We start from the raw sequence: 22,555 nt of genomic DNA, 5'->3' as shown, positions 1-22,555 counted from the left end.
GCTAGAAGCCCTTGGAAACTGATGAGTCTTTTGTGTATTGTCATAAATTTGTTTGGATTATTACTCTGTTCTGAGAAATTTTCTAGGTATTCCTCAGACACTTGGGGATTGTTGCTTACCACTATATTCTTGCCATTTCAAATGGTTGTAATTCATTCTTCTTGGCTATGTTTCTCAGAACTCTTTGAGTTGGTAAATGAAAGAAACCTAACTCAAACTAGCTTGGGCAAAGAGGAAATTGATGAGAAGAATACTGGGTATTTCATATAACCATAGGAAGGATGGGTGCAGCTGGAACCATGACATATTAGAGCAGCCCTAACAACCCCCAAATTTTGGTGCTTAACACAAACAAAGTATATTTATTGTTCATACAGCAGTTCAGCATAGTTTCTCCTGGTTAAGCCACTTTCTGTGTTTTGGGAACACAGGCTCCTTCCATCTCCCATCTCCTCTAGATGTGTCAGAATTCTTTCCTTTTAACCTGCAGATGGAGAGGGAAATTCAAGGATCTCATGTGGGAGGTTTTCATGGGCCAAGTCTAGAAGTGGCTTATATTATTTCTATCCTCATTCCACCAATTATTATTCAGTGCATGCTTCCACCTAATGGTAAATGAGGCTGAGGACTATGGCCTGTTTGCCCAGGAAGAAAAAGACATTTTCTTTTGGTGAGCATGTAGCTAGTTTGAACCACACAGGCAGTCAGATAATGTCAAATTCTGTCTTTTGCCTTTGCTTCTCTCCTACATGGCAGGGAGCATGGCCACGGAAAGCTCCTGAACTTTAAATCTCACTATTGTAGGAAGAAAATAAAAACAACAACAACAACAACAACAACAATCTCACTGTTGTTAAAGCAGAGATGTGACCTATATTCCTACTGGCTCTAAGTAAAAAAATTCAGTGATTGGCTCACTTTGGATCATGTGACCATCCCTGAGCCAATCAGTGGTGGGCAGTAGGGCAGGGTTATTTCGCATGGATGTGGCCACTGGGCGCCCCACTAGGGCTGCTCTTAGAGAAGAGGAGTCCTTGTGAGACACATAACCTCCCTGTTGACCCAGCCACTAAAAAGGCCCATCCTCTTTTTTTGTTTCTACTCTTGTGGAAAATTCAGTACAATTTTATAGCATCTTTCCAGCCCTTCTTACTACAGCTACATCAAATGCTTTTATTTCCCTGAATTGGTAACAACCATCATTTCTTTTTCTCTCTTCTTTCTTTTATGATTTTATTTTTAAGTAATCTCTACACCCAACGTGGGCCTCGCACTCACAACCCCGAGATCAAGAGTTGCATGCTCTTCTGACTGAGCCAGCCAGGTGCCCCAGACACCATCATTTCTAGCATGTATGACTATTCTATGCACCACTGAGAAAAAAAGAAAAAGTAAGGTTCCAAATAAACTATGACACCATGCCAAGATGCCATCCATTGTAAAAATGCATCCTAATTTCCTGTCAAAATGTAAGAAAAAATGTTTTGGAATTGATGAAAGTTGACATTCATTACTCTACAGCCAAGCTCTATACTTTCATGCCTTAGTACTGCCGTTCCTTTGTTTCTTCAGTCCATCCATTAATTCCAAAAATATTTATAGGCCAGGCACCAAGGAATAAAACATTCAGTTTGAGCCTTCTTAATGTTTACTGCCTATTCTCCTTTTCCATCCTGTTGTTGTGAAGCACCTGCTGTGTGCTGTGTGCTGTTGAGCATTGAGGGCTCAAGAAGGAAGATGAAGTCTTTGTCCTTAAGAGACTTAGAGCCGGGGGAGTAGGAACAGTGGGGTGCGGGAAGACAGTCATACAAACAAAAGGATAAATAAAGGATCACAGGTCCCGTTATTAAGGCCATTGCAGGGTACAGTGGGCCCCCAAAGTAGAGGGGATGGTCAATTCTGCTTTGAGGAGTGAGAATGGTTGTACCGTGTTTAAGATGATTGTGCACTGTCGAAAGAGGAAGCAAGTCTATTTTGAGTAATAATATGCAATTTTTCCATATATATATATATATATCTGATAATAACTAAGTAGGCCAACATGTTTTCCAGTGCCTATTTGCTCAAACTTCGTATTAAACTTCACAATCAAAAGGCACATCTGGGTCTCTTTTCTTTGTGCAAACATTAATGAATAGTCTGCAAAGGCTTTTTTAGAGACAAAGTGAATAAATATCAGATTTACCCTATGGTGGAGGCAGCCTGCACTTCTGTACATTAATTACCTAGACTCCTTCCAGGGATTCTTTTTAATGGTGTGATGATTTTTCGGTCCCTAGTGGATGCTCTGGATCACATCCAGGGGGAGAAGAGCAGGAACATCGAAGGGCTGATGCAGTCACTCAGAGCCATTCTGGGTCCCCACAACAGGGTTTACAGTGATGGGGTTTGGAGAAAATGGGGATGAGGCTGTTTGGGCCTGGGAACAGAGAACAGCCACTGCAGGACTTTTTTTTAGACAGTTCCAGAGCTCTGACACTATAACCTGAGTGCTGGATCCTTGTCTCTGGAGCAAGGATGCCAGCGAAGGTTAAACCCATTTTTATTGGTTGAAAAATATGAGAACAAGACGACTCTGGGAAGTGAAGAGTTTTTGGTTTTGTTTTTGTTTTTGAGGTTCATGCAGAGGTCCGCAGAGGGTTAGTGTCTGTTTGACTGTTCTGGCGGCTTAATGAGTCAGGAAAAAGGGGGTGCCTGGCTGGCTCAGTTGGTGGAGCATACGACTCTTGATCTCTGGGTTGTGAGTTCGAGCCCCACATTGGGTGTAAAGATTACTTAAACACAAAATCTTACCAAAAAAAAAAAAGTCAGGAAGAGAATCTAAATTTAAACTATTCTTCACTCCTCTGGTTTGTGAAGAGCCTGGAAATGAGCATTGAGATATACAGGATTTTTTTTTTTTTTTTTTTTTTTTAACTTTACAGGCCATTATGTCTGGAGCATAGTGCCTGGGGGTGGGGGTGGGAGTGAGATGTGTGAATCCACTCATCTTTGGGTGTGGGGTGGGGGGGCTTCCGATTTCTCAGGTCAGCTGAGAAAAGAGAGAGCTCTAAGTAGCTTCTTTAGAGGAAAGTAGAGAGGGTGGAATCTGTCCATCAACTTTGTAATTGCTGAGGAATAGTCTGACAATGAAATACGTGGTTGGGGTTTACTCTGCCTATCCTAGAGGTGCTTAATTGAGGGATGGCAGAAAAGCATCCCCAGCTCCTTTTAGAACTCCTTGTAGGCATACAGAAAGAGGAAGAGCAAAGGGAAGGTTTAAAAAAAACCCACAAGGGGTGCCTGGGTAGCTCAGTTGGTTAGGGGTCTGACGCTTGATCTCAGCTTGGGTCTTGATCTCAGGGTCATGGGTTCGGGCCCTACCTTGGGCTCCATACTGGGCGTGGAGCCTACTTAAAAAACAACAGCACAAAACCAGAAACCCATCCTTTGAAATCAGCACAAGGTATATGCCCAGGAGTGATTTATGGGTGCATGGAGAAGGAACATTAAAAGAATAATTGTTGGCTGTTTATTTTGGAAAAGTATGTTACTGAGAGCGGAACCAGGGAGCTTTATTTTCTCTTTTACCTTGCTCCAACTTCCATTAGTGTTAATAGGATCATATATTCTAGACCTTACTTGGCTTCCTGCCTCACATAAATGTTTGAATTCATTGTTTTGGTATTATATATGAACAGCAAAAGGGAAGGAGAAACAGAATGTTGAAGGCTCAATTATTCTATATGCCTTATTGTGAATGGGATTTATTCTCTTGGGTCCGCCACCATTAAGCTTATCTGATCAGATGATCTGTGTTTCTGATAGCTACATCTAGACAGCTTTATAACTTGTTTGTTTGAAGCAGTTTGTTCACGGGATGGTTAAATGTATTTTTTATTTGGTGGAACAAAGTCTTAATCTGGGTTATCTGAGCTCCGGGCCATCACAGGTGTCACTGTTACCCAAAGTGCCAATAGAACTGTGTGTTCCCCTGTGGTGAGTCGACCCTGGGGGCATTTGTTAGGTGGTCATTTGATACACATTGACCCAACTTATCCTCCTGGTTTGGGATTCAGTTCCTAAGATTGCTGCTACAGATCCATTTATTCAATTAAACAAATAACAGTTGAGGTCCTGCTGTTCCTTGGGTATTGTTTCATTCTTGGAAATACTCTGTGCGAGGAGCCAGCATCAGACTGTTCAAGGAAACCAGTAGAATTAGAATGCTAACATTTCTGGGTTTGAAGGGACCTTAGAGATAATCTAATCCAGAGTCAGCAAGCTTTTTCTGTAAAGGACCAGAAAGTAAGTGTATTTGGTTTAGGGGGTCATATATGGTCTCTGATGCATATTATTATTTTTTTTACTACCATTTAAAAATGTAAATATCATTTTAAACTGGAGGTGGGAGACATAAGCAGGATTGGGCCCATGAGCCATAGTTTTCCCACCCCTGATCTAACCCATTCCTCCCTCCCGTTTTTTAATCAAAGAGGAAACTGAGAGCCAGGGGGTGAAATAATCCCTCTTTGTACAACACTTCCCACCACCACCAGCAAGAACACAGCCAGTTCTTGACACTGCTGGATTGTTGACCCTTAATAAAGGATCCCTAGAGGTTCAGGCCCACAACTCAAATTGCCTACTTACTTTGCAAATATATAGTTTTGGTCCTGAGGGAAGTATGAATTTTTTTTTTTTTAAGATTTTTTACTTATTTAATTGACAGAAACAGGGAGAGAGGGAACACAAGCAGGGGGAGTGGGAGAGGGAGAAGCAGGCCTCCCGCGGAGCAGGGAGCCCACTGTGGGGCTCCATCCCAGGACCCTGGGATCCTGACCTGAGCCGAAGGCAGACGCTTAATGACTAAGCCACCCAGGCGCCTTGGGAAGTATGAATTTAATTATTCAGTAAGTCATTAGGTGCCTACCACATTCCAGGCACTGTGTTTGGAACTGAGGATGTAAAATTAGCATGACAAAATACCAGCCCTCCATCAGTTCAGGCAGATAAGATGGCTGAATGGAAGGTACCATGTGGAGATCAGGAGTGGGTGTCTTTGGAGCACAGGAAGGCACTCCTCCCTCAGTATGTGGGATGCTTCCGTGGGTGTAGAAAGAAACCCACTCATTCATGGCACCTCCCACACTTGTGTTTTGGAAGCCACTACCCAGACTAAAGAAAGGGGACAGAGACGTGGCTTCCTCCATACTTGCTTATTTTTTTCTGTGGGGACCGATACCTTATGGACATCCTATGTATGCATGGGTGGGTTATGAGATGAAAGGAACTAAGGTGAAAAAGGATAAAGACAGTTTATCTGGCTCTTGCACCAGTTTATCTAGGCAGTGGCACTGAGACACAGATGAAAACATAAAAGGTCAATCATAGAGCCTTTTAATATTTTTGAGCTGGAAAGGATTTTACAGGTCACTTGGCAGATAATGAGCATGAGGCCCAGAGATGTCAAATTTCTTAGTGTGTGGGGACGCCTGGGTGGCTCAGTCGGTTAAGCGTCTGCCTTCGGCTCAGGTCATGATCCCAGGGTCCTGGGATCGAGTCCCGCATCGGGCTCCCTGCTCCGCGGGGAGCCTGCTTCTCCCTCTGCCTCTGTCTCTCTCTCTGTCTCTCATGAATAAATAAATAAAATCTTTAAAAAAAAAAAAAAAAAAAAAATTTCTTAGTGTGGGTCACACAGAATCTCAGAGTCATAAAGGCCCATAACAGATTTAGTATAGCTATCCAAATAATAATAAAGATTAATAATAAGAGCCAACATTCTTGAAAGTTTTTTGACATGTAATACATATTACCTCATTTAATTCTAACGATAACTCAATGTAATAGGTAAGATTACCATCCCCATTTTGCAGCTGAGGAAACTAAGCTTGAAGAGATTAAGTAAAATTTGTCCGAAATCACCCAGTCATTAAGTAGCAGAGCCAGGATTCAAGTACCAAGCTCAAGTGCTTAACCTGCTCAGAGCCCTTTACTCCCACTTAACTGTGACAACTGAATGGGAACTCAGTGGCTGAGGAGACGCATGCCAGGTCTGTGGATGTCTCATCCTTTCGCCAGATGTATATGCTAATATGCAGATGTGGGCCAGGAAAGCCTCTTGCTCTGAAGCTGTCTTTACAGTGGCACAGAACAGTTCTGAGAATTAATGTGCACAGTAGAATTCTGTTTGAACATCAAAGTTCCCTTGAAGACGGGAGAGCCTGGTTGGTTTCCCTGCATCTGATGAAGTTTGTGGAGGCAACTGGAAGATTCTCTCTGCATGTGTTACCTTCTTCCTTTTGCACAAGCATTTAGATTTAAAATTGTAGTTTCAAACTGTAGTCTGAGGCATCCTGGGGTTTGTGGGCTAAAAAACTGAGGGATTCTGTAGGAAAAATTGGTCATGGATTTGACTTTGATCCAAATGATGTCTAAAACAAATATCTTTGCTGCATTAATTTTTTATATCTGACGGATAAGAATAACCAACTAATTAGATGTATGGTACCTTGTGATGCTTGTGGTGTTTTCTTGCCTTCTGGTAGAAGTTGAATGTTTTTCTCACCTGATAATGGTAATACATGGATTTGCTTGGAGTTTTTTTGTTTGTTTGTTTTGAAGTCAAAGACATTTTTACAGATTTGTAGAGGTAATTCTAAGAAAGCCCTCGTTACCTAGATCACTTCTTTATATAAGGAACATTGTGAGTTTGTTTGCCATTCATTCATTGTAAGCAGGTTTCTCTGTATGGCATAGGAAAGCCAAGGTTCTTAGATTTCAGCTCAGAAAGCTCTATCCTTTGAACCTAGGCCCCTGGGTTGGTATGTATAAGTCAATACACAGCATTATAAAATTGCTGCATATCACTTGGAGGAAGATCCAAATTAAATAAAGAAGGCTTTCATTAGGTCGTGAAAAAACAGATTTAGGCTATCTTGGTAAGAATCTTGAGGGATTTTGCAGAGGGAAGAGATGTAATGCAAGATGGTCTTCTCATTTGTAGGCGTTTGAGAAATCCCTTAAAATAGAGAAACACATGAATATTTGTTTTCTAACAGAAAATAATTCAAAGACCTGCCCATGTGTCTTGCCAAAGCTTTTTTTTCTTTTCAAGCCTCAGCCAACCCGCCAGAAGTTTTTTTCTGATTATATCAGGGAGAAACCTCACTTAGTGATTATGTGCTGTTAATACCTACCTTATTTTTTTTAAAGATTTTATTTATTTGAGAGAGAGAGCACACGAGCACACAAGCGGGGGGTGGGGGGCAGGGGGAGAAGGAGAAGCAGACTCCCCTCAGAGCAAGGAGCCCAACGCAGGACTTCACCCCAGGACCCTGAGATCATGACCTGAGCCAAAGGCAGGCACTTAACCCACTTACATTTCTTATCTATTGATGATTGTTTCTTTTAACTATACCAGGGCATATCGCTGGTTTACTGCAGCTTATATCTACTCCACTTCCCCCTTGAGCAGCAGTGATCACCTTCAGAAGGAGGAGTAGGAGGTAGACGATAGCTTAAAGAATGAGAAGGGTCTGTTCACTACATGGTAGTGTGCTGTGTTACCAGATAAATATTCCGTGTCACCATGTTCTGGAGATAGGTGTGCATTTTTTTCTTTCTAACTTTTTATTTTGAAAAATTTCAAGCAAGCAGATTAGTGAAAAGAACATTCAAAAACTCTTAGATCTATAAGTTGTTAACATTTGGCTACATAGGCTTTATTTTCCTCTCTATAGGCAGATTTACATTTGGGTAGGGGGGGCAAGACATCATGATACTTGGTTTCTAAACATACTCGTATTTCTCTCCAAAGTGTAAGGACATTCTTCTTCATGACCACAATAGCATTATCATGCCCTGGAAACTTAACATTGATTCTATAATTTGTCTAATACACAGTCTCTATTTAAATCTCACCTTCAATCAGTTGCTTTTTTGCTATATAACAAACTATGCCAAAACTTTGTGGTTTAAAACAACCACCATTTATTAATACTCATAATTCTGTGGGTCAACTGGTTGGTTCTTCTAATGGGGATCAGGCTCAGCTGATCTTTGGCTGGGGCTCTTCAATGTCTGCAGTCAGCTGCTGGATCCACTAGGGGCTGGCTGGTCTAAGTTGGCCTCAGTTTGGATGGCTTGTCTCTTCCCTAGAGGATCTCTCATCCTCCAGCAGGATAGCCCACACTTGCTTCCATGGCACTGAGGCAGATTGCAAGAGAGAGTGGAAGTGTGCAAAATGTTTTGAGGCCTAGACTTGGAGCTAGCACAGCATAGCTTTTGTGTCAGTCTTTTGGCCGAAGCAAATCACAAGTTCTTGATGGGAGGAACTGCAAAGTCATATTACTCAGGGGCATGGATACGGGGGAGTGAACAATTGCAGGCACTTTTGCAATCTATCATCCCCCTGTTGTCCAAATAATATTAATAATAATAATGTTAATTTGATAATGCTAATAATATAATTGTTGATCTGTCTTCAAAGATCCAATCAAAGATTACACATTAAATTCAGTTGTTATGTAATCTTTAGTCTCTCTCTCTGTTCTTTAGTCTTTTTAATCTATGATTTTCCTTTTTTATATTTTATGAAATTGATATTTTTAAGATTCTAAGAGTATCTCACAACCTTATTTGTCTAGTTATTTCTCCGTGATTATATGCAGGTTAAGCATTTTTGGCAAGAATTCTAAATAGCTGATTTTGTAGACTTGCCATTGCTGTGTGAGGGGAAGCACATAATGTTAGTTTATCCCCATTGTTGGCAATGCTCAGTGCAATCACCTGGCTAACGTGGGGTCTACCAGATTTTGCAATCATAAAGGTGCCATTTCCTGGAGATAGATTTGCTTAAGTCTGGTGCTAAAGTTCTCCCAAATATGTTAACATATATTTATTTTTTTAGAAGATTTTATTTATTTGAGAGAGAGAGTGCATGCATGAGCATACAGGGAAGGTGGGACGGGCAGAGGGAGAGAGAGAATCCCAAGGAGACTCCATACCTAGTGCAGAGCCCGATGGGGGGCTTGATTTCATGACCCTGAGATCATGACCTGAGCCAAAACCAAGAGCTGGTGCTCAACCAACTGAGCCACCCAGGTGTCCCTATCAACATTTATTTATTAGATACCTACTGCGCATCTAGCCTTGCATTTAGTACTGTGATGAATCTAAAAGAATTGCAAAGAATGTTGCCTGTCTGAAGGAATATGTAGTTTTCTTGAGGTTAAGTTACTCTTTTAAAAACTGACAAAAAGTATAGGAGTGGTGATTCTAAGTTAACTAATTTATAAAAACTTTTTATTGACATATATGTAGAGAAAAGTGTACTTGTAAGTGTAATAGCTTGATGATGTTTTCAAACTGAACACACCAATGTACCCAGCACCCAGATTAAGAAATGGAATATAGGGGCGCCTGGGTGGCTCAGTCAGTTAAGCATTCAACTCTTGATTTCAGCTCAGGTCATGATCTCAGGGTCTTAAGATCAAGTCCTATGTTGGGCTCCACACTGGGCATGGAGTTTGCTTAAGATTCTCTTTCTTCCTCTCCCTTTGCTCCTCCCTTCCCCAAAGAAATGGAATATAAGCACATCTCAATAAGTCTGATTTTTTTTTTAAAGATTTTTATTTATTTATTTTGAGAGAGAGAGAGAGCATGAGCAGATGGGAGGGGCAGAGAGGGATAGAGAAGCAGACTCCCTGCTGAGCAAGGAGCCCTATTCGGGACTCAGTCCCAGGACCCTGGGATCATGACCTGAGCCAAAGGCAGACGCTTAACTGACTGAGCCACCCAGGTGCCCATCAATAAGTCTGATTTTTAACCGTGTAGAACTATATCCAAATGATGGTTGACTTTTTCTATACCAACTTATTTATGAGTGGCCCAAGGAAATCAATATCATTTTAAGCTTAAAATGGTGTTCCCTAACTTGATTGGTTTGGGGATCCATCAGCTTGATTCAGTAATTTTCACAGTGTCCATCCACGATAGTCTCTCCTCCTTCATTCCTGTCTCAGAACAGAAGATGACCTCTCCTTTCCCATGGGTAGCCTCTCCCCTGTGCATTCCATCCCACCCCTCTTGACTTCCTTGGGTCTGGTCTTTCTTTTTCTTCCTTGTGTCTCTTCCATATATCATCGGTCTTTGGTTTCTCCTTTCCTTTTGATTCCTTAGCAGTAGTCCTGCTGCTCCTCTTCACAAGGCTGCTATTCTCTCTCTTTCTTTTTTATCACAAACTTCTTAAAAGACAACCTCCTCTTCCTCTTTAAACCGTTCATCCAAATGCCCTTTGAGACTTGGTTTCTTTCCCCACAATTCTAGTGAAGTTCATAAGCAAACTCCTGGGTGTTAAGTCAGCCTTTTTTAAAGCCTTTGTTCTCTTAGATTTCTCCTTCCTATTGAAGTCTTTTTCATCTTTTCTACGAGACTATCTCCTCCCTTGGCTTCTATTTGTGTGCTCTTAGTTTTCAGCTACTACTCTGAGCACCCCTCTAACGTTGGACTCCCAAAGAAAGGACAGTAATTCTGGCTTCTTTTGGTATGTCTGAGAATGACATTTCTTAGGACCTTTCTTCATGGGTTATGGATCAATATCTGAATTTATCTATGACTGGAAGATAATGGTTTTAATGGCAACCTCTCAATGAAATGAATGTAAATTCTGTGTAACCCTAGTTTCTTAATGCTGTGCCTGGTAAGAACTCAGTATGTGTTTGTTGGAATCATTTAATCATTCAGTTATTCATTTATATGTTCAATAAATATTTACTAAATGTCTAGTCAGTGAATTGATTGTTAAGTTCCACAGTAGGTTACATTTTTTAAATATCTAAACATCTATCTAAATATGTATTCTTTGTCTTTTTTTTTCTTTTCATTTTTGTTGACTTTTTTTTTCCAGTTGAGCAATTAGCAATTACTAACTATATGACTCTTAGGCAAGTTATTTAATCTCTAGAAATCTTTACTTTTTAAAACAGGGATAACAACGGTATCTCCCTCCTGGGTTGTTGTAAAGATTAGGTGAAAAAAAACGCACAAAGAGCACATAGCACATACTAGGATATAGCAATGACTCGATAAATGTTAGTTATCATTATTATTCTTGCTGTAATGGGTCAGTAGTGGACTTTGGTCCTCACAGCAAACATCCTGAATTAGGCATTAGTCTTCCCATTTTTCAGAGAGAGTAACGGAGACTCAAGAGGATTTAAATAACTTGCCACGGGTCACAGAGCAAATAAATTGCAGATCTGGGATATCTGATTCATAGCTTGTGCCTTTTACAAAACTATACAAAAGTATACCAGTATATACTATACTTTCAGCATCTTGTAGGACACTTAGAAGTAAACTAGAAGTCACTTTATAGTAGCTGAAATAAGCTAATGTTCTCGTTTGCCTTCTAAAAGGTAGGGCATACCAAGGAAGTTTTGCCTGATTGGGGAAACTCCAGCCCTAATGGTCAGATTAACAAAGATTGTATCTTAAAACCACAGGATCCTAGGGGTTAGAAGGATTTTAGGCTTAGAAGGATTTGCCCACCTGATTATTGAATTTTCTTGCTAACCAGCCAAGGGGTCATTTGATTTATTCTTTAACACTTCCAATGACAGGGAAGTCATTGTCACCTGGAGGCAGCTCATTTCCCTTTCCACAACTCTGTCTTTCTCCATCCAACATCCATCTGAGATTCTCCTGTGTCTGCCTTCCACCCACGGGTCCCAGCTTGGTTGTGGATGGCCACATGAAGTACGTGGAACCCCTGTTTCTTAGATCAACCTTTCAGGTTCTTCCTGTTTATTCTCCATTTTCATTCCCAGCAGCTCTTCACCAGGTTGAGCAGCTTCAAGCCTTTAATTTACAGCTTCCCCAGAAAAAACACAACTGGGTCTACTCTTTCTTCTTGGTGTAAAAGAGAATAAAATGCATGGCTATCCCATGAGCATTTTGCTTTTCCTTCAGTCTTTCTCATTATATTTGTAGTACCACCATCCACCCAGTTGGTCAAGCTAGGAACCTAAGAGTTTGTTCCCTCACTATTTACATACAGTCCATCAGCTACTCTTTTCAGTCCTATCTCCAAATACAAAATCCATCTCTTCTACCATCACCCTGGTCTAAGCCACCATCATCTCTCCCCTGATTCCTAACTCCGGCCCCCTCCTTGCACACAGCAAGCAGAATTATCTCTTTAAAGCACAAATTCCGGGTGTCTGGGTGGCTCCATGGGTTAAGTGTCCGAGTCTTGATCTCAGCTCACGTCTTGATCTCAGGGTTGTGAGTTCAAGCCTTGCCTTGGGCTCCACATTGGGCGTGGAGCCTACTTAAAAACAAAACAAAATCAAAATCAAAAGCACAAATCAGATCATGTCAGTCCCCTAATTAAAACTCTTTGATTTCTCATTGCCCTTACAACAAAATCGAGACTCTTTTCTGTGGTCAACAAGGCCCTGCGTCATCTCAAATATTCTTTCTTCCCTGTTATTCATTCAGCCTTGGTCCCTGGTGGCCTTTATGTTCTCTAGACATGACAAGCCTTTTCCTGCAGCCAGCCCTCCCACTTCTTGTAACTTCTGCCTGATGTTTCAGGTCTCAGCTCAAATACCACTTCCTCAGAGAAGCCTGCTCTGATCACTCATCAAAGGCCCTAATCTCATTATTTTGTACCTGTCTTTCAGATCTGCACTGCCTCTCTTAAGAGCGTAAGTTCTTTGGTGACTGGACACAGGCTATCATGTTAGCAACCATATTTTCTATATGTGGCATAGTAGGTGCCCATAGAAGGTGCTCAATAAATAGCTGCAGAATAAATAAATAGCTTATGATTGACTGGGTGTAAGGGTGTTGGAGTCATATTAAAAATAGATTCGATTCTGAAGTTGCCATTTCCTGTGTGATTTTGGGCAAATTATGTTACCTCTCTGGGCTTCAGATGCCTTATCTGTACAAAAGTAATCCTATCAAGAAAAAAAAAAAGCAGTCCTATCTACCTCATGAAATGTTGTGAATATTTTCTTTGGATGTTGTATGAATTAAGATATTGGCTGCGAGTGCACCTGCCATGGTACCTGGCACAGTTTCTGTGGTGTGCCTGGGAGTGCATGACCCATAAGCCTGGGTGTATCATGCCTGCATCTTCTCTCAGGTAACGCTTGCCTGGCTGGGAAGACAGTTCTAACCCTGGATATCAGCTGTTGTGCTGCGTGATGTTCAGTCTGATAACCCAGAGGTGCCAGGGCCAGAGCCTTCACTGGGGTGCTGAACACAGACCCCAAAACCCTAAACGATCAAACCTGACATTGTGTGGCCCATTTCTTGTCAAGATGGATTGGGATGCTCTGTCTAGACAGTCGTCTCCTTTGGGAAATCACGGTTGCTCTAAGAGGAGGCCCACGGTCTCCTGTTAAGAATACAAAATAGGCCTGTGAGCTGTTGGGGAGGGGAGGAGTTGCTGTGAGGTGGGTGGGCCGGTGCAGCAGAGCCTGCAGAAAGGAGCTGTCAGCTTCTGTACTCACAGGCATCTGGGGATCATTGCTGGGAGCCTTCTCCTTCACCCATGCAGTGTCAACAGAGCCCCCCAGTCCATAGGAAGGTACAGATGTCACTGTCAGCCTTCCCAGAGCCAGTGACTGTGTGCCCCCACTGAGGAGTGCTCGGACGACTTGAAAGGTAACCCTGGAATGGGGATAGCCTGCTGGGAAGGGGGGCTGAAGTCTTCGTGCAACTTGTTTGGTCAGTACGATGACCTACGTGATTCTCCTGTCAGTTGTTAAGAGTGCGTATTCTAACATGGGGCTCTAGAATTAGATAGACCTGGTTCAAATCCTGGCAATGTCAGGACCTTGGCTGAGTTACTTGACCTCTTGCCTTAGCTTCCCCGTCTAAAATGGGGATAATAAGGGCTCCCTATCTTATCTGGTCACTGTGAGGTTTAGGTGATCTAGTACATGCAGAAATCTTAGTTAAGTTCCAGGCACAACTGATGTTCAGAAATGATTGTTCTCTTTATTAGGCAGGACAGGTTGGAATTTTGAGTTTATTCCTGAGGAGCCTCACCCATATTGAACTTTGGGCCTTGATTCTCTGTTTGCCAGCTAGGTCCCTGGGACAACTTATCTAACCTCTCTGTGTCAGTGTTTTTATCTGTTACATGCAGTTTATAATTCCCACCTCATAGTGAAGGTTACATGAGATCAAAGTGCCTGACACATAGTAAGTGCTCACAATACTCATTTCTTCCACCTTTGGTTATGGAGTATCTGAAATACGGTCCCTTGAAGCTTGTTAAGATTCTTCACTAGCCTTGTATGCAGCTGTGTTCAGACAGCTTTGGCAGAAGGAAAGGCTTTTTTTTTTTTTTTTAAATAGACTGTTTCATAATCTGTTGGCTCAGATCTGTTGCTGCTGCACCGTGTGCTTCTCAGGGTCCCTGGGTCCTCCTGCAATCAGCGTGTACTTTGCCTCTCACCTAAACGACCCTGGAAAGTGACAGCCTTGGAAGATGTTGCTGAATGCAGAATGGATTTTCCTCCCTGCTCTTTGGGGTGAAACTGGCTCAGGGATTCTAGGCTGCAGGGAGGAAGGGCTGTCGGGCCTGGACTGCAGTTGGACTTAGTGGCCAAGAGTTTTCTGGTTTTCATTAAAATTCTCTGGCTGTCTTTCGGGATTGCTCATTGGATATGACTGCATTGGAGGTGGTTGTGCTGTTTTCTTGACTACACACACCCAGCAAATCACAGTGGCCCTGAGGATGAGAGAAAATTGAAGGTGGAGATCAGACTGGCTCAAGGGTCTTGCTCAGCAGTCTTTGTGATAAGGCCCCCTTGTCTACAACTGCATATCACTAGTTTTACAAACTCTTCAATACAGATGGGGAAGCAGGCATAGCCAAGCTGGGAATGGGGTGCAGAAAGAATCCTCTCACACCTTACTCTTGATGACAGACTTGCTCTCAGGGCAGATAGAAGTTTCCTGGCAGCTGTCAGAGGGTCCCCCAAATGTGACATCAATGACTGAAATCAGTCTGATCTAATCATTTTTCCTGAGGTGCTTATGCCCAAGGGGATGGGGGTTGAGTGGCAGTTCTCTGAGGGTGACAGACTGACATAAAGAAGATTCTGTTTTTTAAGAGTTAATTGCTGGTAGTTGAAATCTCACTTGAGATTAGAATTTGAATCTGAAAATCTGGTTTCAAATGATGACTCTGCTATTGACTTGCTTTGTGATCTCGGGCCACTTACTTCTGCGGGATACATTATGTAAAGCTTGTGGCATATCATATGGTCTCAGTAAGTGGTAGATGTTGGTATAAAGTGCGCTAGATTTGACCTGTCACTCCAGCTCACCAAGATGTATCCCAGTTCTGTCATCTAAAACATTTGTTCTACATCCCTCCCGGCTTTGTGTCACTTAAGAATTCGAGGCAAATGTGTTCCCTAGGGCAAGCTGACTCTTCTTTCACTGGAAAAATACATCAAAACCATATTATTATGTTTCCCAGTGAGACGCTTACAACGTTGGATATGTCATCTCTAGGTAACTTAGTAGAAACAAAAAAGGATTTTTTTCTGTCATTCTTGATGGATAGATTGTGAGAGGGCCATTTTAATTGATCTTGGGTATAAATGCCGTAGACTCCCAAGAGAGCATGACTGAGGCAGCCATTTGCCTTCATCGTAAACTCCGTTTCCAGTCTTTTCTCCTTTTCTCTACTCTTCAAACCCTGTGTTCTAGCCAGAGTGGACTACTCACAAAAAAAATAATCACTATGGAACATATCATGTATACCAAAAAGTGTTCTGAAGTGGACTTACAGCTTGAAGAAGAACAATAAAATGAGAATTGTGCATCCACCATTCAGCTTATAAAATTGAATATTATTGGTTCCTCAAATGCTGCTTTTGTATCTTCCGCCCCCAAATCATGTCCCCTTCTCTCCTTGTCAGAGTCAGTGTTTATCCTGACTTTTGTGTTGATCATTCCCTTACTTTTTTTTATGATTAACCACACACATTTATATTACTAAACTGTATACTGGTTAGTTTTTTAAAATAAGGAGCAAGTACAAATCTAGAAAGCTTTGTGAGCAAAGGGCGGTAGTGCCACTACTAGGTTTAAGAATCAGCTCATTTGGGTTCATAGTCTGGCTTTAGCTTCTCTAGAGGTTACAAAAGGTCCTAATGGGGAAGTCATTGGGCAAGATTGTAAGTGGATCCTAGGAAATTTAAAGCCCACCATTATTAGGGCATCTGATGGGGCTATAGTGTGGGTCAGGCACTGAATATCTGGTAGGGTATGGTCACAGAGAATGGACTAGTCTGTCTTCTCTACCTCTCATTTCTCCAGCTGTCAGGGAGTAGGTCAGAGAAGAACTCCTCTGTGGCATGAAGTGAATGCCATCAGCTAACCCACACAGCCAACATGGAAGGGATGAGCAAGTGCTTCATTAGCACAAGGTCAAGACAAATAAAGTCAGAAAAGAGTCTGGACCAAGTTTACCTATCATTCTTTGGCAAGTTAAAAAGAGAGTATGCCAGTTACTATCTATGGAATTTTCTTACCTAAAACTTGACCCCTAAATCTAATCAAACCCTTAAAGCTAACTTTGATTTATTGGAAAGATGGAAGAAATTACACGACCTCTAAGGAAGCAAACAGATAAATGCAGATTGTTGGATGACTGAGTTGGCTTTTGCAACAAGTCAGTGGCATGAAAAAAAATAATGTAACTTAAAAATTATGATCAGTGTAATGTATGAATCTTTTTTTGGTTCAGAGAGTCTCTGTATTAGTTTGCTAATAACGAAATACCACATATTTAACAGAAATTTATTTTAAAATTTTTAGATTTTTAATTAATTTTTTTTTTTAGGGAGACAGATTAGAGAGAAAGAGAGAGCATGAGCTGGGGAGAGGGCAGAAGGAGAGGGAGAGAGAGAATCTTAAGCAGGTTCTATGCTCAGCACGTAGCCCGATTTAGGGCTTGATCTCATGACCCTGAGATTATGACCTGAGCTGAAATCAAGAGTTGGATGCTTAACCAAGTGAACTGCCCATGTGCCCCAGAGATTAATTTTCTCATTGTGCTGGAGGCTGGAAGTCCAAGATCAAGGTGCTGGCAGGTAGATTTTCCCTGAGGTCTCTCTCTTTGGCTTAGAGATGGTCTCCCTCTTCCTCCCTCTTCCCATGGTTGTCCCTCCGTACACATGTGGCCCCAGTGTCTCTCTATATGTCCTAATCTGTTTTCTTCTTATAAGGATATCAGTCATGTGGGATTAGGGACCACCCTGAAGGCCTCATTTTAACTTAGTTCCTTTTTTAAAGGCCCTATCTCCAATTATAGTCACATTCTGAGATACTGGGGCTTAGGGCTTCAACATATAAATTTGGGGGTCAGGGGAGACACAGTTCAGCCCATAATAGTCTAATTATAAAAAAGCATTTTTGAGATGTTGGGGAAAATTTTATTATGGACTGATATCAGGGGGTTGCTGTTAATTTTTCTAGGTATAATAATAGTATTGTGATGTTAGAGAATGGGTAATAAAGAGGTGGGTTCTGAAGTACATTGAAATGAAATGATGTGATATGGAATTTGTTATAAAACATTTGAACAAAGGAAAAATAGAAAAAAGGGGGTAGATTAAGTTAACAGACCAAAATGTTCACATGTTGAATCAGTGATGAGTATCAAGGGCCTACTTTTCAGTATGTTTGAAAATTTTGTAAGCATATATTTAAAATATTTAGATCAACAACACCGAACAGGGTTTAATGGCAGTAGGGTTTTTGGTGATGAACATCTTCAATATGTCTGTCCCTTGAGCTCTACGTCTTCCAGTCTGGTAATAGTCATTTTGGGGTCTTCCACTGATGGTCTCTACTCAGTCCTCTGTTTCTTGTATACCACTTGGTGAAAGATATCCTTCAAGAACTTCTTAGGTGAATGGAATGTGAATTTCTGAGATCTCGTATATCTGAAAATATTTTTGTTCTCTTCTCACACTTGATACATAGTTTGGTTAGAAGTCATTTTCCCTCAAAATTTTGAAAGTATTGCTTCATTGTCTTGTTTTTATTGATGATGGTGAGAAGTTGGAAATGTTTTAATTTCTCATTCTTTGAATATGGCCTGTTTGTTTGATTTTCTCCTTTCTGACAGCTTATATAATCTTTTCTTTGTCTGTGGTTTTCTGAAATTTCACAGAAATTTCACACTGTGTTTAGTGTGTGGGACCCTTTGAATCTGGCAACCTGCATGCCTTAGTTCTTCAAAGTTTTATCAAATTATATTACAATTTTTCTTTCTTTTTTTTCTCTTCTTTCTTGGGAATTTCTTTTTTTTTTTTTAAAGATTTATTTTTAGAGTGTGTGTGCGCATGTGCAAGTGGGGGAGAGAATCTTAAAGCAGACTCCCCGCTGAGCAAGGAGCCTAATGCGGGGCTCCATCTCATAACCCGTGAGATCATGACCTGAGCAGAAACCAAGAGTTGCTGCTTAACTGACTGAGCCACCCAGGTGCCCCCTTAGGGATTTCTTTTATTCAGATATTGGACTTTCTATCCTGGTCCTCTAGAATATTCTTAACTTCTGCTGATTTCCATATCTTTGTCTTCTGATTCTACTCTACAGAAGATTTTCTCAACTTAATCTTTCAATCCTCTTATTGAGGTTTTTTTAGTTTCTGTTTTTGTTTTTAAATTTCTGCTACTAAGTTGTCAATTTCCAAGAGCTCTTTTTTTGTCCTCTTGGTGTTTCCTTTATATAGCATTCTATTTTCATTTCATGGCTGTAATTTTATTTCATTTTTGTCAGAGTATTAATGGTATTTCCCTCCTGCCCTGCTCCCTGCCTCATATAGTATCTATTTCCTTCAAGCTGGTTTTTTTGTGTGTGTGTGTGTGTGTTTGCTGTGGTCTGTATCTTCATTAGAGGCTTTCCCAAGATGTCACTCTGAATGTGATCCTTGGCTGTGTGGTCTAATTAAGAGTGGGGGTAGGGAGAGGGTAGGTTAAAAAAAACAAAAAACAAACCCAACTGTTAAGACCTTGAGTGGTAAATGAAGGAAGCCATTCACAAAATACCACAGAGTATATGATATCATTTATATGAAATTTCCAGAATAGGCAAATCTGTAAAGACAGAAAATAGATTAGTGGTTGCCTGGGGGGAATATGGATGGAGTGACTGCTAATGGGTAATGCTTTCTTTGGGGTGATGAAAATGTTCTAAAATTGATCATGGTGGTGGTTGTAGAACTCTGTGACTATACTAAACACCACTGAATTGTACATTTTAAAAGAGTGAATGGAGTGAGTTTATCTTAATAAAGTTTAATATTTTAATAAACCATCCCAGTGGTGATGGTTGTACAGCTCTGTGAATATACTAAAAACCACTGAATTGTACACTTTAAAAGGGTGAATTGAATATGTGAGTTATATCTTTATGAAGCTGTCAAGAAAACCAAAAAGCTGTCAGGAAAACCAAAAAGCTGTCAGGAAACTGAGTATGGGCTGGATATCATTAACTGGGGGCCTCACTGAGGTGTGATGGGGGTGGGCTGTTTGTTGGAAACCCCTGAGGCATCATCTTCAGATTTAGGAGTCTTTCCATCTCTTTGCTGGGAGGGGGAGGAGGGAAGTCTCTAGAGGAGAGGGCCTAGGAAACTGTTGTACTTCACCTTCACCAGACATAGTGCCTTTGTCTTTTTTATATTCCCCGTTAACCATACTGGGTACTCCTGGACCAGAGCCACTCTTACTTTTTATTATGGAAAATTCCAAAGATTACAAAGTAGAGAGGATAGTGCAATGAATCCTCATGTTCCTATCACCCAGGTTCTCCAGTGATCGCTTTGTGGATATTTTTGTTTCATCCGTGTCCCCCCACCCCCTTTCCCCAGATTCTTTTAAAAACAATATTGGACATTTGTTTTATGCTCCCTAGCATCTAAGCCTCCAGAATTCTGTCAGTAAGGAGAAGGATCTAGGGATTTAACTTCTGTTCAAGCAGCTCTCCCTGTTTTCTTCTTCACATCCTGCCCCGCTGCTCTAGGACATGCGGTTACTGCCAGTCCTGGGCCAGGTAAGGACTCCGTGGTTCCCAGCAGCTGCACACTCAGCTTTTCCTGACTCTGGTTTAGGATTCAGATTTCTTGCATCTGCGGTCAGTTACTACTTGTTCATCTGTTTCCCAAGCTTCCAAAATTTGACACCATTATCTTCTCTTTCCCTGAACTTGAACGGTTTTGTTATTCAGACAAAAAAGTCTATACTGGATTTTTGTAGGGTTTTGGGAGCAAGTGAAATTAGATGCAGCTGTTCAGCGTGCTACTTTCTCAAGATCAGCTGCTTCTTTTTTTTTTTTTTTTCCAGTTTTGCTCTATCCTACCTGATTTGACTCAAACCTAGAACCCTATTGGTAGGTAGGTAGGTAGGTAGGTAGGTAGATAGATAGATAGATTGATTGATTGATTTGCCAGGAAAGCTCCTTTCCAATCTTCTGAGAACTAAGAGGAATCTTCTTATCTTAACATGCCTCTCTTTTGACCTGAAGCCCAGGCAGAGTGAAGGAGTGCCTGCCTTTGTGTTTCACTGGCATTTCACACCCACCTCTTATTATAGAATTGTCTGCTTGTACTTTGAATGCTGCATTGCAGTTTGTTTACCTGCCTGTCTTCCCTGTTGGCCTGTGAGGCCGGACTTGGGAGCAGGACTATGTCTTGTTTCTCTCTGTATCCTGAGCACAGTGCCTCACTCCCAGTAAACATTGGTTAACTCACAGACTGGAGAATTGAGCCCTGCGCCTCCAGGGTGGGGACAGACAAGCGTACTATGGCCCCTTCCTCCTGTTCCCTTGCAGGCACTACTGTTTGGTAAATATTAAGGAGGGAAACATCCCTAGTTGGCTCATTATGCAATGCCATTCCCTTTGCGTTTAAGTCTGGTGTTTTTTTTACCCAGTCAGCATGTTGGAGAGGGAGGAGGGCCCGTATATGAGTATAAACATCCTACCATAGAAGGAATGGACTCCAGCAGAGATGGGTTCCTTCCCTCCCTCCCTAGATAGAAAGGCTTGTGGTCTGCACACCGCTTCACACTAAAGGAGGCAGTTTGTTCTGTCTCGACAGCTACTTCTGCGAAGTCTCCCATTGCTTTTCCTTTTGGACCACGTGCCAGGAGAATTTTTTAAATTGCTGATTACATTGTTTAAAAAAATCTGATGTTAAAATATTATCTAGGAGAGGTCCTGTTCAAGTGCAAACATACGACTTTAAAAGGGTAACAGTGACTTCTTGTTTTTTCAAGTACGTTCCTTAAAATGCTACAGATAGCCTCCAGGGGAAAAGGAACAGAGAACTAGTGGGCAAGCAAATTTGGGATACAGGATTAAACACACTTAAATAGGGTTCCGTACTTCAGGACTCATCAGAGCCTCCCTCCTGTGAATTGTGAATCTCCTAGAGGGGCATGCAATAGGCTGCATTTCCTCAGTTTACCTTACTTTCCGTCGGAGGATCAGGAACATTTTGGTGTTAAGTTTTGTGGAAAACACGCAACTCTGGAAACAGCCCCTCGGCTCTTTAAGGTCCGGACATTTGTTTTATGCCACTTCCTCTAAGGCTTTCCTGAATTTCCCCAGAGATACATAACCTTTTTCTTCTTTGAATTGTCTTGCCTTCATCTGTCTCCTTGCCTCTTCCCTTACCCCCCAGTAGATCATAAACTCCCTGTGCATGTTGTGTCCCTTCTGCATCTGGGACCTTACCTGGCACAAAGGTGCTCAAGAAATGTATTCGGTACTGCACTAGTGCCTTAGCTGAGTCATCCTCGGAGTTCAGAGGACACGGTCACGGGGGGAGCTCAAGATAGGTCTGGAGCTTGGGACCCTCACTGATCAAGGCTATGGATGGGGGAGAGGGCTCACAGCAAGGACCCAGGGCCAGTGTAAAAGCCTGGTCCTAAAAGGACAGAATAGGAAAGCAAAACCAGGAGATGCTGAGAATATAAAATCAAATGTACTGATGGCTGGTTATATATGCCAGACACCTGTGGTCAACTCTGAATATTTAAACTTCATTCCATCCCTTCGAGTAGGTGATACTCTTCCTATTTCATAGATGAAGAAATGGACATCAGAATGGTGAAGTAGAAGTAAGTACTGGGGCGCCTGGGTGGCTCAGTCGGTTAAGCGTCTGTCTTCAGCTCAGGTCATGATCTCAGGGTCCTGGGATCGAGACCCTTGTCCTGCTCCCTGCTCATCAGGGAGTCTGCCTCTCCCTCTCCCTCTGCCCCTCCTGCCCTGCTCATGTGTGTATGCTCTCTCTCTCTCACATAAATAAATAAATAAATAAATAAATAAATAAATAAATAAAATAAAATCTTTAAAAAAAAAGGAAGTAAGTACCTATATGCAGCAGGCACTGTGTTGCTGAGGATACAAAGATGAATAAAATTCAGTCTTTTCCTTCAGGGAACCCTTGTTTTATGGCATAGATAGTCCTGTAAACAAATAAGCAATGGGGTGAGTGCAGTGATGAAGCTATGATTGGGGTAATATGGGA

At 41.6% G+C, this 22,555-nt stretch overlaps 1 protein-coding gene across 2 annotated transcripts in view; it reads left to right on the top strand.

Annotated features, from left to right (window-relative positions):
• The window catches only part of RAB30 (RAB30, member RAS oncogene family), a 74,077-nt gene that overhangs the window by 19,658 nt on the left and 31,864 nt on the right, over positions 1-22,555 (top strand). The window contains exon 1 of one of the 2 annotated variants that reach the window (XM_032393503.1): positions 13,462-13,659. The exons of the other annotated variant lie outside the window; for it this stretch is intronic. The gene's annotated coding sequence lies outside the window, so the exon portion shown is untranslated. Of the gene's footprint in view, positions 1-13,461; positions 13,660-22,555 lie in introns of those variants that run through there. 2 annotated transcript variants of the gene reach the window in all.

The sequence above is a fragment of the Phoca vitulina genome, unplaced genomic scaffold (genome assembly GCF_004348235.1).
Source record: "Phoca vitulina isolate PV1807 unplaced genomic scaffold, GSC_HSeal_1.0 scaffold74, whole genome shotgun sequence".
Classification (NCBI taxonomy): domain Eukaryota; kingdom Metazoa; phylum Chordata; class Mammalia; order Carnivora; family Phocidae; genus Phoca; species Phoca vitulina.
Note: the sequence above shows the minus strand (reverse complement) of the source record. Positions and strands in the feature narration are given on the sequence as shown.